This window comes from Pteropus vampyrus, unplaced genomic scaffold (assembly GCF_000151845.1).
Source record: "Pteropus vampyrus isolate Shadow unplaced genomic scaffold, Pvam_2.0 Scaffold582, whole genome shotgun sequence".
In the NCBI taxonomy this organism is placed as follows: domain Eukaryota; kingdom Metazoa; phylum Chordata; class Mammalia; order Chiroptera; family Pteropodidae; genus Pteropus; species Pteropus vampyrus.
The window spans coordinates 695,232-708,497 of record NW_011889363.1 but is presented as its reverse complement, the minus strand read 5'-3'; the positions used below and the strand labels follow the sequence as shown (position 1 = coordinate 708,497).

The following is a 13,266-nucleotide window of genomic DNA, read 5'->3' as shown; positions in this document are numbered from 1 at the left end:
TTTCATAACTATGCCTGGTGCCAGGCTGTCCCTTCTCCAAAGCAGACAAACAGCTCAGAACAAAATTGTACCCCTTACAGTTCCTTTTAGAAAAATGACAAGCACACAGAGACAGTTTTACTGTTTGTGAGTTTTCAGATGAGCTCAACTTGGACGGCAAGTCCTTAAGCAGCCATTTCATACTCTGTTAGTTTCTGGGTTGCTAGGGATGTTTTGACTTTTAAGTACTTGTGTGCAGCTATTAAAAAATCAATATGCGGTTGCAACACAGGGAATACTGTCAATTAAAGTAGAGGGTCCAATAAAAGATGCAAATGTTTTCTTAGCTGGAGTTTTGTGTCTGGTTTGGTCTAGTATGTGTGCAGATGAAACCCCTGAAGAGAATTATAGATTTTCAGGACTAGTAAAGGAGAATGCAGCTGTAGGCTCCAAAACCCCTGTATTCCCTATAAATAGAAGTAGTAAAGAAGTACAAATATAGGTTAATACCTCTGATAAAGTTTTAATTTTATCCACTGGATTCCTGGTAAAAAGGTAGTAATTGAGGTTTCTCATTTCCATTGTACTCCATTCCTTTCATGGTCAACTAGGGAAGCAAGCTGGTGGTGGATACTGTGCATGCCCTGCCCGAATCCTATCATATCCCTTTTACCAGTTTGTTGTACTCAGCACCCAGTCTCAGTGCACTTTTCTGCTAATGACTAGCACCTGTAACCTTTGGCTTTCCTTGGGCTAATAGAGTTGCCTCACCCCTACATAGACCCTTTGAATTTATATCCCCCTGGAGAAACCTATAGCCAGTGGGCAGGAATATAAAAGTCCAATTCCCTTGCCTCGTGTTAAAATAAACTCTAGGTGTAATTTACACTCCAAAGCTACACACTGGGATGATTACAAAGCTGAGACTTCCTAAAATCGAACCTTGTTCCTTGGTTTCCTTTCTCTGTTCTGCTTTCTCCACTGAGTTCTTTTGGTCTCCCCTGGGAGCACTTTCCAAATAAATCACTTGCACAGTAATCTTCATCTCAGGATCTGCTTCTGGGAAATCTGAGCCAAGACACAAACATTCTAAAGTCTATATTTGATTGGGAGAGGAGATGAATTCTAACATTCATATGGGGTGGTCCATAATCTTACCCTCTCCTATAAGGTAAACAGTCATTAGATGTTTCTTGCTGTAGTGGATGATGCTCTTAGGCTAAAGAACTGAGAAAACAAATAGACCTCTGCCACCTGCGAGGTGTTGTTAAATCTCACTTAACCAAGAGTAAGAGAATCTGGCTTTGCTCATGTTTTAAGTGAATTAGATCTTGGATACCCAAAACTGTAACTCTCTGCTTTCATACTTGAAAGGACATTAGCACAGAGGATAGTGATTCAGCAAAACATGTATGCAAAACATGTATGAGTAAACTTGGATCAAAAACATATTGTGAGATGCTTATGATACTTGAGAGGGTCTCCACAATTTTATTGCAAAAGCAATTGATGATACAGCACTATCGTTTGATTGTTTTCTACTTGTTTGGCAGTATTTTCTCATGCATGATATCATTTTATCCTTGTGGTATACTTGTAAGATATTAACATTCCCATTTTCCAGGCAAAAAAAGCTGAGGCTCAAAGAGGTTATGCTACCTGCCTAACGTCATACTTGTAGTAAGTGGCATAGCTGGGATTTGAGCCTACATTTGTCTAATTCCAACAACTATATATTTAACCACCCACCAGAGTACAGTTCCAACACTGGCTCTTTTCTCTCCAAGGTGACGAGGAAAAGGTTTGTCAACATTTGCACAAGGTAGAAAACTATCTCATATGATAGGGTTTATATAGACATTTTTCTTTCTCAAGAATAATAACTAAATGTATAGGAAATTGAAATATATTAAATGAGCCTGACATGCTGCAGTACAGAAAGTATGTTATATGGTGAAGTTTTCTCTAAGCTTAGCGTTTTCTTATTACAAGGTCAATATGATGATTAATGGTTTATATACGAGGTAGAAAAAGATCCTTTTTTTGAAGTCATTTGGAGGCTATTGTATCTAGTATAATTCTCTGTTACTTGGATATGTGCTAGGATTGTTCTTGGGTTTGAATTTTTGTTTCCCCCGCCCTCCTCTCCACCCCCAACCTTTTTTTCCCTCTAGAACCAAGCCAGAAAGGCTGCGGAACTACTCCTGTTTTATCCAATTAATTCCCTCCAGGATTGAAAAATGTGCTATTCCTGAATTCTAACAATTTTTGCAAGCCTCAAATGCAATATGAGTATACTTTTAGACAAGAACCTTTCTTAAAAAATTTGACAGTATATCCTGTATTTAGATATAGGATATGTGTTCATATTTTAGTGTGGCAGTGAATGGAGACTGCGGCTCTCTTTTTGAAATTTTAAGATGTCAATTTTCAGCAACAGAGAAAATAATATTTGAAAATAGCTGCAAAAGAATGGTGTTTTATTTTATTTAGAGCTAGGCCCAAAGTCTAGAGCAAAACTCTTCTCTCTTGGGTTCAAATATTGTTTGCCTTGAGTAGAATTTGCTTTCCTTTTTGGTAGAAAACACATGAAGGCATTCAAATTGTGAAACAGCCCTAGTCAAGTGGTATTTAGGAAAATAAAATGTTAAGCATGGAATCACAAGCTAGAAGAGACCCTATGAGAACATCTAGTTCTGCCCTCATCTTCTAACTGAGAATGACTAATTCATTCTGTATAGGTTATTTTATGTTTTAGTAGGATTTATAAATCTGCATGTTTATCTTTAGCGCTAATTCACATGACATGTTTCAGTTAATGGTGCAATATCTGGGTAATCGCAAGAGGCCACCAAAACCTAACAAAACACCTGACACATAAACAGTATTCAGTAAAACTTTTACTAAAAGTACTAAATACATTAACAAATGAAGGAATGAAAGCTGAATAGTAGAAAATTTATAATGGGATTCTTACTGGTATGCTTAATTAATATAATGGAAACAAATTATGCCCAAGCTCAATGTCTGACAAACTATCCATTTCACATTCCATAGTGTGGATTGTGTGCTTCTCAATGAGTAAGGTGATCATGTAATATATATTCCAAACAAAGACTCTTTTGAATTTGAAAGGGAGCACTATTTCAAAAATTATTTATTCATTTATTTATGGGGTGCTGTTAATAATTACAACAAAGCAACAGGACTGATCTGGGCAAACTGGAACTAATAATAGTCACTCTCTTAATGAGGGATTGGGAGCAGAGGAATATATATATATATATATATATATATATATATATATATATATATATATACACACTACACACACACACACACACATATATATATACATATATATATGTATATACATATATATATATATGTATATACATATATACATATATATATGTATAGTTTCTAAAATGAGAAACATATATATGTATGTATATGTATATATATACATATATATGTGTATATATATATACATATATATGTATGTATACATATATATGTATACATACATATATATATGTATAGTTTCTAAAATGAGAAACAGGAGTTTTAAATCACAAATGAAAATTGGAGAAGTTTCACTATCAACACTTTTGATGTTCTTAACCTTGGACATTTTTGCCTCATCTTGGCATTATGGTTAAAAAAAAAAAATGAGGCAAAATGACGTATAAAGACACCTTTCTAATAAGAAAGAAATTAGAATTAAACTCTTGTCAAGAGCTAGACTGAGAGACAGTGTGCCCTGCAGCTCTCCCCCTCCCTCGCCCCAAGACCTACTTTTTACTTCAAGTGTTTGGATGGAATAGATGGGGCACTCCCACTCCTGCCTACTCTGCACCTACTGGGGCCTGCCTTCCACCACCCTCTAACTCCTCCCCTTCTATCATAACTTCTGGTACCATCTTCTAAGCTATCCCCTGCTTCTGGAAGCAGCCAGCACCATAGTTTCTGGTTAGCTCCTCATTGCTGACTAACCATGAGCACCGAGATCCTCCAGAATTATTCTGCCAAGATGGAGGCCTCTGTCAACCACTTGGTCGACCTGCATCTGCATGCCTGCTACACCTACCTCTCTCTGAACTTCTATTTTGAAAGCAGTGATATGGCCCTGAAAAGTATGGGCCGGTTCTTCTGTGAGTTGGCTGAGGAGAAGCGTGAGGGCGCCAAGCTTCTCTTGAAGATGCAAAACCAGTCTAGCAGTGGTGTCCTTATCCAGGATAGGAAGGAGCAGTCCCAAAATGAGTGGAGTGGCAGTGTGGATGCCATGGAAGCCGCCATGGTCCTGGAGAAGATCCTGAACCAAGCCCTTTTGGATCTGCATGCCCTGGGTTCTGCCAACTCAGACCACCAGCTCTGTGACTTTCTGGAGAGCCACTTCCTAGAGAATGAGGTGAAACTCCTCAAGAAAATGGGCGACCATCTGACCAACCTACGCAGGCTGACCGGCCCCCAAGCCAGGCTGGGCGAGTATCTCTTCAATCAGCTCACCCACAAACATGACTAGGAGCCTCTGGAGCCCAGCAGCCTTTGAGGGACGCCCAGCAGCCTTTGAGGGACCCCTCTGTATTCCCCTGTCGTGGAGATTTCTGTCTAAGCCTCTTTCACTAGCCAACAGGCAACTTTTTAACCATCTTGAATAGAAACTCTCATCCAAGCTGAGACCAAATGGAAACAAAAAAGATTCTTTTTGCAGAAGGGAAAAAAGCCAGGCTGGGGGTGAGGTGGGAGTGGAAGTATACAGAATAGCATGAATGTTTTGTAATCTGCTTAATTTTACAGGTTTTCTAAGGATGTTGTTTCTAACTTTTGTGAATTGCCTATGTATGTTGAGGATCTGATAAACTGTTTTCTCTGTCAAGAAAAAAAAAATACCTATTCATAAAATATTGCATTCAATTTTAGTGGTTTCATAAATTCTCTGAAGGCTTTCTAGGTACTGGATTAAACTCTATTGTTCTAAAATTTATCTTTGGTTTTGCCTAGCAGAGCAGGGAGCTGAGCACCTTGACTAATATCTTGTATCCCCACCTCAACCCCCAAACTTATGATTAAATTGCTTTTCCTGATCTCCAAGTTGGTGTGATGCTTTTTGCTCATATTGAATACAAAAAGAAAGAACCCTGTGAAATTCATTTTTGTGTCCCCCATTAGGTTGCTACTGAGAACACTGATTATTACATCATACACTGACCTCTTTATGAAGCTTCTCAAGAGAAATTTCTTTCTGGTCTTAATATTTGGAATAACATCGCTACACTTGGGTAATTGGTTTGTTTTGTTTTATGGAGACTGTAAATGATATAACTAACTTTCCTTTTCTGACTGTCTGCTAGAAAGCTTAGAGCCAGATTTTTGGTCCATCCAGAATAAATGAGTAGAATTGTATAAGTGTTTTTGTATAAGCTTCATTCCTGGTTCTTCTGTTTCTAATTTCTTGGTGTGTTTTATAAATTCTTCTAAGCCACTTTAAACCCTTTCTGGGACAAAGTTGTGTATAAAAAGATCAAGTCAACTTTAAAAATGCAGATTAAAAATGGATCTGCAGTTTATTTTAGAGAAAAGATAGCTCTAAGGAAGCAATAAGAGCCAAAGTGATTAGAATGGAGGTGGGTCAGATAGGGGTTAAATTCCAGAAGCCAAAGGGAGAAACAGTAAAATGTAGCTTTCTTTTAAAAATGTGTTTCATTTTTCTGGTAAGTTGCTTTCTACTAAATTTATACATTTGTGTTCCTCAGATAGCAATCTAGTAATTGTGTATTATTTTCCTTGCACTTTGAAAATCTGGAGTTATAATTTTGTTCTCAAACTACAAAAGTGGAAAAAAATTAATTCTTCCTACAGCAACTTTCCTTCCTGAAGCAGGAAGACAAAAGGCATGCTATCATTTCTTTTATCCTATAAGGGTCAGGCATAGGAAGAATATTTTACAGAGACTGGGGCAACATTTTTGCTCAGTTAAGGAGAGAAACTTATCTTCCTGTTTCATGCAAAGCCTTTAGATAATTTAAAAAAAAAGAATATACTGGAAAAGTTATCCCTAAAGGAAGGAGTTTTCCCATTTTATGGTAGTTGGCAGTAACAGATATAAGGAAGCAGTTAACAGTTTTCAGATTTGGATTAAAACTTGGATTTCTGTACTTCAAATATATACTTAAAATTATTTTCAAATTAGCACTCAAATATAAACACATACGTCAATGAGAAAGAATATCTAATACTTTGAGATCAATTAAAAGATTATAATTTGAGGTAGATTATTTGGGAAGAAAGATGCAAACATTTGTTTCCAAATAATGACATTTGTCGAACAATTACTTTTAATGTCAAGAATGGCACTGTAGGAGAAAGCTTTGTTAAAGTCTCCCAAATAAGATGAAATTTTTAGTCATCAAATAATTCCTGAAAAACAGCAACTTGCTGAGCAGACAGTAAATGATTCAAAGTCATATGGATAAAATGTTAGTTTGGCTTTTGAAAATGACAGGGTTTCTTGAAAATTTGTGGGGAATGGGGATTTTATGACATTAAAATTCTAGAGATTAATTTGGAAACAAGTCCCACAGTGATTTCCTCTATGGCTAACCACTGTGTGTGTGTGTGTGGGTGGGTGGGTGGGTATGCGCGCGCGCGTGCGCGCGCACACTTGCACAGAGAGTTATAATTTCTGGAGTTTATAACTAAATTACTTCTACCAACCTTCAAGGCTCTCCTTGGTATAGCATGTCTAATCTACCTTTTAAATTAAATTTTCTACTACTTCCTTATTATCGAAAGTTTAGAGGAAAATATCTAATCTTTCCTTTCATCCAAGTTCAGATCAATTAGGAAAGACACAAGAAGCCAGATGGAAATCAAGATAGCTTTATTGATGGTAAAACCAAATTGGAGAATGTGTTAGGGTTTCCTATTGCCACATTCTGAATTAAACTCAACCTCCCAGTTCCAGGAAGAGAAGCTACAACAGAGAGAGCAAACCAGGATGGGCTGGCAAGAGATAGGCTCAGCCTCATCTGCTAACCTACTGGAGACTGGAACCTAGGGCAATGCTGGTGGTTCAAGGGAAGTGGGGAGGGCATGGCAGGCCCCATTGCCTTGTCATTGCAGTGACTCTGTACTATCGATAATGTGCACCAGTAGACAGCAGACTCTCAGAATTATCCACATTCACTCCAATACGCCCCTTTTAAGAATTAGAGTAGAAGTTTTTTCTCTTTTATAGAAGTGTGAAACCTAAGAGTTAGAGGTCTCCTGTAAGAGACAGGAGGAGCTCTCTGCCAAAGCCAAAGTGTTCAGGTTGCTGTCCTAGTACTTTCAGTTTTCATGTGGTTTCTCTTACCTAGAAGGCTCTTCGTATTCCTCTTCACCAAATCAAACTCAGTCCACTTTTCAGCCCAGTTCTAATCTGTCTTCTGTGAAATCTTTCCTGACTAACCCAACTTAGTTATCTGACATGGATTCATCTTCTTTTAGTTGTCTTATGGTACCCACTGTAGGCAAGTTGGAATCTGGAAGGGAGTTAACACAATGGTTGAGCAATGGGCTCTGAGCTACACTTCCTGTGTTGAAATCCTTCCTCTAACTCATCTTGGTCCAGTCTCTTCACCTTTCTTTGTCTCAGCTTCTTCATCTGAAAAACTGGTATGATCATAATACTATCCAACTCAGAGTTTAGGAAGGATGAAATGGGATAAGCCATGTAAAATCCCTAAGTTATGGCCTTCAATGCTGAATGAGCAGTAAATGTTAGTTGTTTTTATCAACTAGCTTTGTATCCCAGAAGAGCTTAATAGAGAGCTAAGATAGTAACATCTCAAAATAAGATTGTTTCTTGGTTTCAGGAAAATGGATAACTTTAGATCCTAGAATCTTCCTTAATGATCATTCTTCCCTCTAAATAGGCCCTATGCATGCAGATGAAATGTAGGAATTTGCTCATTTTTTGGATGTGATATTCAGTGAGTAGGAGAGGAAGAAGAAAATGAAGGACCACTCTTTAGCTGAATAAGTGGAACCACCTTATTTAGGACCTGGGATTAATCGTTTTAATTACCACACTGCTAAAAGCAGGCATGACCACATTTTAACCTTTCAGGAAGGACAAGCCACACAACAACGTCATTTCAGAGCAGAAACTAATTAAATGTCAGCTACTACTTTTTGCATAGTTTCCAATTCTTGGGAATCTTCTCTCACTCTTTTCACCCACACATCTTCCTCCTACTACTTCATGGTAGCCTTGGATATGTCAGCATGAGGGAGCAGGGACTGAATAGGACAGTCAAAACTCCAGGTATCAATGAAACCTTGAACTTCTTTACTGTAACACCTGTTTAAAGCTCTTGCTTCTGAGACTATGTAGTTGACTCTCCTCCATAAAGATGTATAGTCTCAGAAGGTTGGGTTTAAAATGCTGCTTATTTAGAAGAGGGAAATGGTTTTACTTCATTCCTGCCACATTATCTCCATAAGTCATTTGTCCACCTTGATGATGAATTTATTATTCACAATAATAATGAATCAAGCACTAGCCATGGGGGAGTGGGAGAGGCACACATTAGGAAAGAATTTTGAATTAATGTAAAGTTTCAGCTGAGTAACATCCCCCCCCCCAAGAAGCACCCATCCTCCTCAGGATTTTAGCAATTCTGATAGCTAAATTAGGGACCATAAGAGGAAACAAAGTTTAGATTTCACCAGGAGACCTCAAAGTTCCCCTAACTGTGCAAGGTGCCAGGTCAAAATTAGGGACGTGGGTAGAGGCAGCTATTCTGAGATTTAAAATCAAGTACATATTCCTGCTAAAAATTTGTACCCTGAATCTAATAATGAGAAAATATCATTAAAATTAAGAGGCATTCTGCAAAATAACTGGCCTATAATTCTCAAAAGTGTGAAGGTGAAGAAAGGCAGAAAAAGACTGAGGAATTATCCCAGGTTAAAGAAGACTAAAAAACATTACAACTAAATGCATGATCCTGGATTGGACCTGTACAGGAGAATTAAAATAAAGGACATTGAGATAACTTGTAAAATTTTAATGTAAACAATATAGTGGGTAACAGTATTCATATCAATGTTAAATTTCTTGATTTAGATAATTGCATGGTAGGTAGGAGAATATCCTTGATTTTAGAAAACACACACCACTAAAGTGTTTAGGAGGAGCTGGGCACAATTTCTCTAACACAAGTGGTTAAGAAAAACAATTGGTGAATCTATATTAAGAGTAAACTATTGTTGCAACTTTTCTCTAAGTTTGAAATTATTTCTAAAGAAAAAGTACCCTAAAAGTTGATCACAGATTATTGAGACCTGTAACTACTACATCTAGCATAGTACCTAACTTGTACTAATTGCTCAAAACTAGTTTCTTGAGTAAATATTGGAATGGTTTTCAAATGACCCTGTGGACTTAGATTTCCAGTTGCAGGGCTTCATAAACAATTTACGAAAATATTCAAAATTATTTTTTTCTTCCTGAATATAAATTACATACTTTCAGATTTGTTATCTAACCCTCACTCCCACAAAGGATGTCAACAATTTTTCTGAAAGGGAGTGGCCAGAACAGGGAGTCAACGGAAAGGAAATTCTATTATTTTATCACTACACAAGTGATATTGCTGCTGGATTAAGTATTTTAATTTTCCAGACCTTATGGTTTTATGTCTTCAAAGAATTTGTGCTACTTGCTTTTCTGGTAAAAAAAAAAAATCTTTGAGCCATTATATGTCTTTAGTACTATGTAGAGCTTCAGGATTTAAAACTCTTATCAACCTGAAAGGTCACAGAGCAAGATGGAAGATTTGGTTTAATTTTCGTTTTTATTCCCTTCTTTTTAGCTTTCACTCCACATTGTGAATTCCATCAGCACCTATACATATAACCTTTCTTTTGGGCCTTCCCCTTCTCTCATCATCTCAAAAAGAAAGCATTCCCTAACATTCAGAACTTAACTGATGTTTACAACTAGACCTCAATATAGGCTCAATTATAGGCTGGTCAAATATTCATGGCCAGGCCATTTTGTTCTATTAGACATAAACAGTCTCATAGACTACAAAACTCAAATAAATTTACTCTGAGACCATGATAAAATGAACCAAACGTGGTCACATCATAATTTTGTTTAAGCACAGACAAAATCAAAATCACTGTGCCTCTCACAAAATACCCAATCATAAGATTGTCCCTGCTTTCTGACAGCATCAAATCTAGAGCAAATCTCTGCTTTCTTGGTCCCTCCCCCAAATCATCATCCAAAGCCCAAATCCTATAATAGTTCTTTTCTAACATACTTTTTTTCAGCTTGTTAAACAAGTGTGTTCTTATTTGTCTTTGGCTGAAGGGCAATGGCATGCTATTCTGGAAAATATTCTCCATTCAATCTACAAATATTTGATAGGTATTATTAAGGGTATACCTATACAGGTATGTTCCAGCCTCTTATTTCATTTAACCAGGAGGATTTATTGGTCATGGTAATTTATTCATTCAAAAAATATTTATTGAGCAGGCACTAAGCTAAGTGCTGCAGAAAAAGATATGTATAAGACAATTTACTTTCTCAATGAACTCACACTCTGGTAGGCAAAACTAACATATAAAAATGTAATTTCATTACGGTATGATAAATTATAGAGGTAATAGTGAGGTAGTGGTTTGAAAAAGAGGACAGGATTGCTCTACTTGGGTGGAACATGGAACACTTCTATGAAAGAAAAATTACTTAGCTGATCTTGAAAAGTAATCATTGTTGACCAGTTGGACAAGGGAACAAGAGGTATTATAGGCAGAGAGGAGGCATTAGGGTAAATGAAATGGAGTGCTTGTAATGAGAAAATGGACTAGAAAGAAGTCTGGAGGGGAAATCTGTGCAAGGCCTGGTTCATGGTGGGCTTAGTGGATTTAATCTTGCAGTAGCAAGGAGCTCACCAGAATTTATGGAGGAAGCAATACAAATATAAGCTGTGGTTCGTGCATTCAGAGAGTTTACATTACTGTTGGTGAAATGAAACTCACACATAAAAAAATAGCCAGAGAGTAATATAAGCAGTATAGAATTAGAGCACCCATATCCTCTTCTGTCTACCCTGGAAATTGCTTATAAATAGTTCCCATACACTCTTTGCCAGAGGATACTCTCTGGCTTCAGAAGTATGCTTGGTCTGCATGTGCTGCATGAGGGAGAGTTCAGAAGTATAGAGTGATAACTTTTGCCCCTTCCCTCATAGTGACCTTGAACTGATACAGGATGGAAATTAGTGTATAAATATCTCAGTGTCCTCAGCTCTCAGTAGGACAATTCTGGGGCATGTTTACACAGTATCTCAGAAAGTGCCCAGTGAGATTGGGGTCTTTTCCCATAGCAGTAACCCTCTCATTTACACACATTTTATTCATTTTCCTTCTTCACCATGCTCCTGGAGAACATACCTTTTATTCCAATAAACTACTTGCATCCAAATTCTTGCTCAGGGTCTGCTTTTTCAGAACCCCAAATGAAATAATAAATAATGTGTTACAGTCTCTATCAGCTCTAGGAACTTCTGGAAGAACCTATTCTATTATCTTCCAACCAGTATGCCTCACCCTTATGCCCCTACTGCCTTGCTCCATATATTGCCAGGTAGGTATCCTCATGTCCGTTGGGGAGACTCAGCCTGGAAAGCCCCGACTCCCATGCAGAGCTGCTTCTCTTATTCTGGTCTCAGGTGAATGAGTTGGCTGCCTTTCAACTTTCAAATAAAATTGTTACATTAGGGGTCACTGAGACCATTGCCAGTCACTGTAGCTTTCTACTGGGGCTTAGTAAACACATTTTTCCAGACAGTGGTCACTTGGAATTCTCTGAGTAATAGCAACCTTAGTATTGAACTCAACTATAAATTTACTCATTTAAACATTTGGGTCATGGACCCACTGAGACTCGAGAAGAACATCTGAGACTATTTCTCTGAAGCAAATATTAATGAGCTGGATGTCTATTCTCAAGTCAGTTCACATTCCAATTATTATTAGCTGTTTACATCAGTAAACTTGTATCTAGCATGACACCAGTTGCAAAGAGGAGCATGTTTCTTTATTTAAATCCCTAGGAGCAATAAGAAATTGACATTATATCTATCCCTATAGCAACATGGACTGGAAAATCTTTTTGGCATGGTGGGATAAAGTGAGAAGTAAAACGAACCAAAGAGAAATTGGAATGTAATGGTTTTTTAAATGGCTGGTCAAAGCTAGTAAGAACTTAGAAACTACATATCAAAAATAGAATTTGATAAATTAGCAGGTTAAAAAATCAACATATAAAAATAATGGGGATGCTGGTTAAATGGGCATATATTTTTATTAAAATTCATTGAGCTGTACACTTCAAATCTGTGCATGTTATATGTAAATTATACCTTAATAAAATTGATTAAAATAATAAACTTCATTTAGTAAGCAAGTTAGAAAATATAATGGAAGGGAAGGCCCCATTTAAAACAGCAAAGAATAAGCCAAAATAAAATAAAACCTAGGTGAAATCTTATTTTTTAAAAGCTCAAAACCTTTATGAGAAAAACTGTAACACTGAAATGCACAAAAATGCACATGAGCAAAGAAAAATTACCACTAAGGGATCAATTCTTCTTAATTTCTACACTTACATACTAATAGCATTAAAGAATTATTGTTAATTTTTGATGCGATAATAATATTACAATTATATGACAATGAATTCTTTTTTTATTCACTTTATGTAATTTACATAACTTCCAATTTTACATATTTTACCCTTTTTACCCCATCTACTTCCCCCTTTCCCCGTCATCCCCATCCTCTGGTAACCATTAGTCTATTGTCCATGTCTATGAGTCTCTGCTTGTTTGTCCTGTTCGTTTGTTGCTTTAAGGTTTATATCCCACATATAAGTGATATCATGTGGTTTTCAATTTTTTCTGTCTGGCTTATTTCGCTTACCATGATTATCTCAAGGTCCATCCACATTGTCGCAAATGGCAGTATTTCATCTCTTCATATGGCTGAGTAATATTCCATTTAATATATATGTGCCACAGCTTCTTTATACATTCATCTATTGTAGGACACTTCAGTTGCTTCCATGTCCTGGACATCATGAATAATGCTGCTATGAACATCAGTGTGCAAATATCTTTTCAAATATGGGGTTTTTCAAGTCTTTGGGGTAAATGCCCAGTAGAGGGATTGCTGGATCATATGGTAGATCAATTTTTAATTTCTGAGGAACCTCTATACCAT

General features: G+C 36.9%; 1 pseudogene; it reads left to right on the top strand.

Moving 5' to 3' along the window:
• The first annotated feature begins 3,533 nt into the window (after positions 1 to 3,533).
• Positions 3,534 to 5,073, top strand: LOC105308482 (annotated as a pseudogene).
• Positions 5,074 to 13,266: the final 8,193 nt, after the last annotated feature.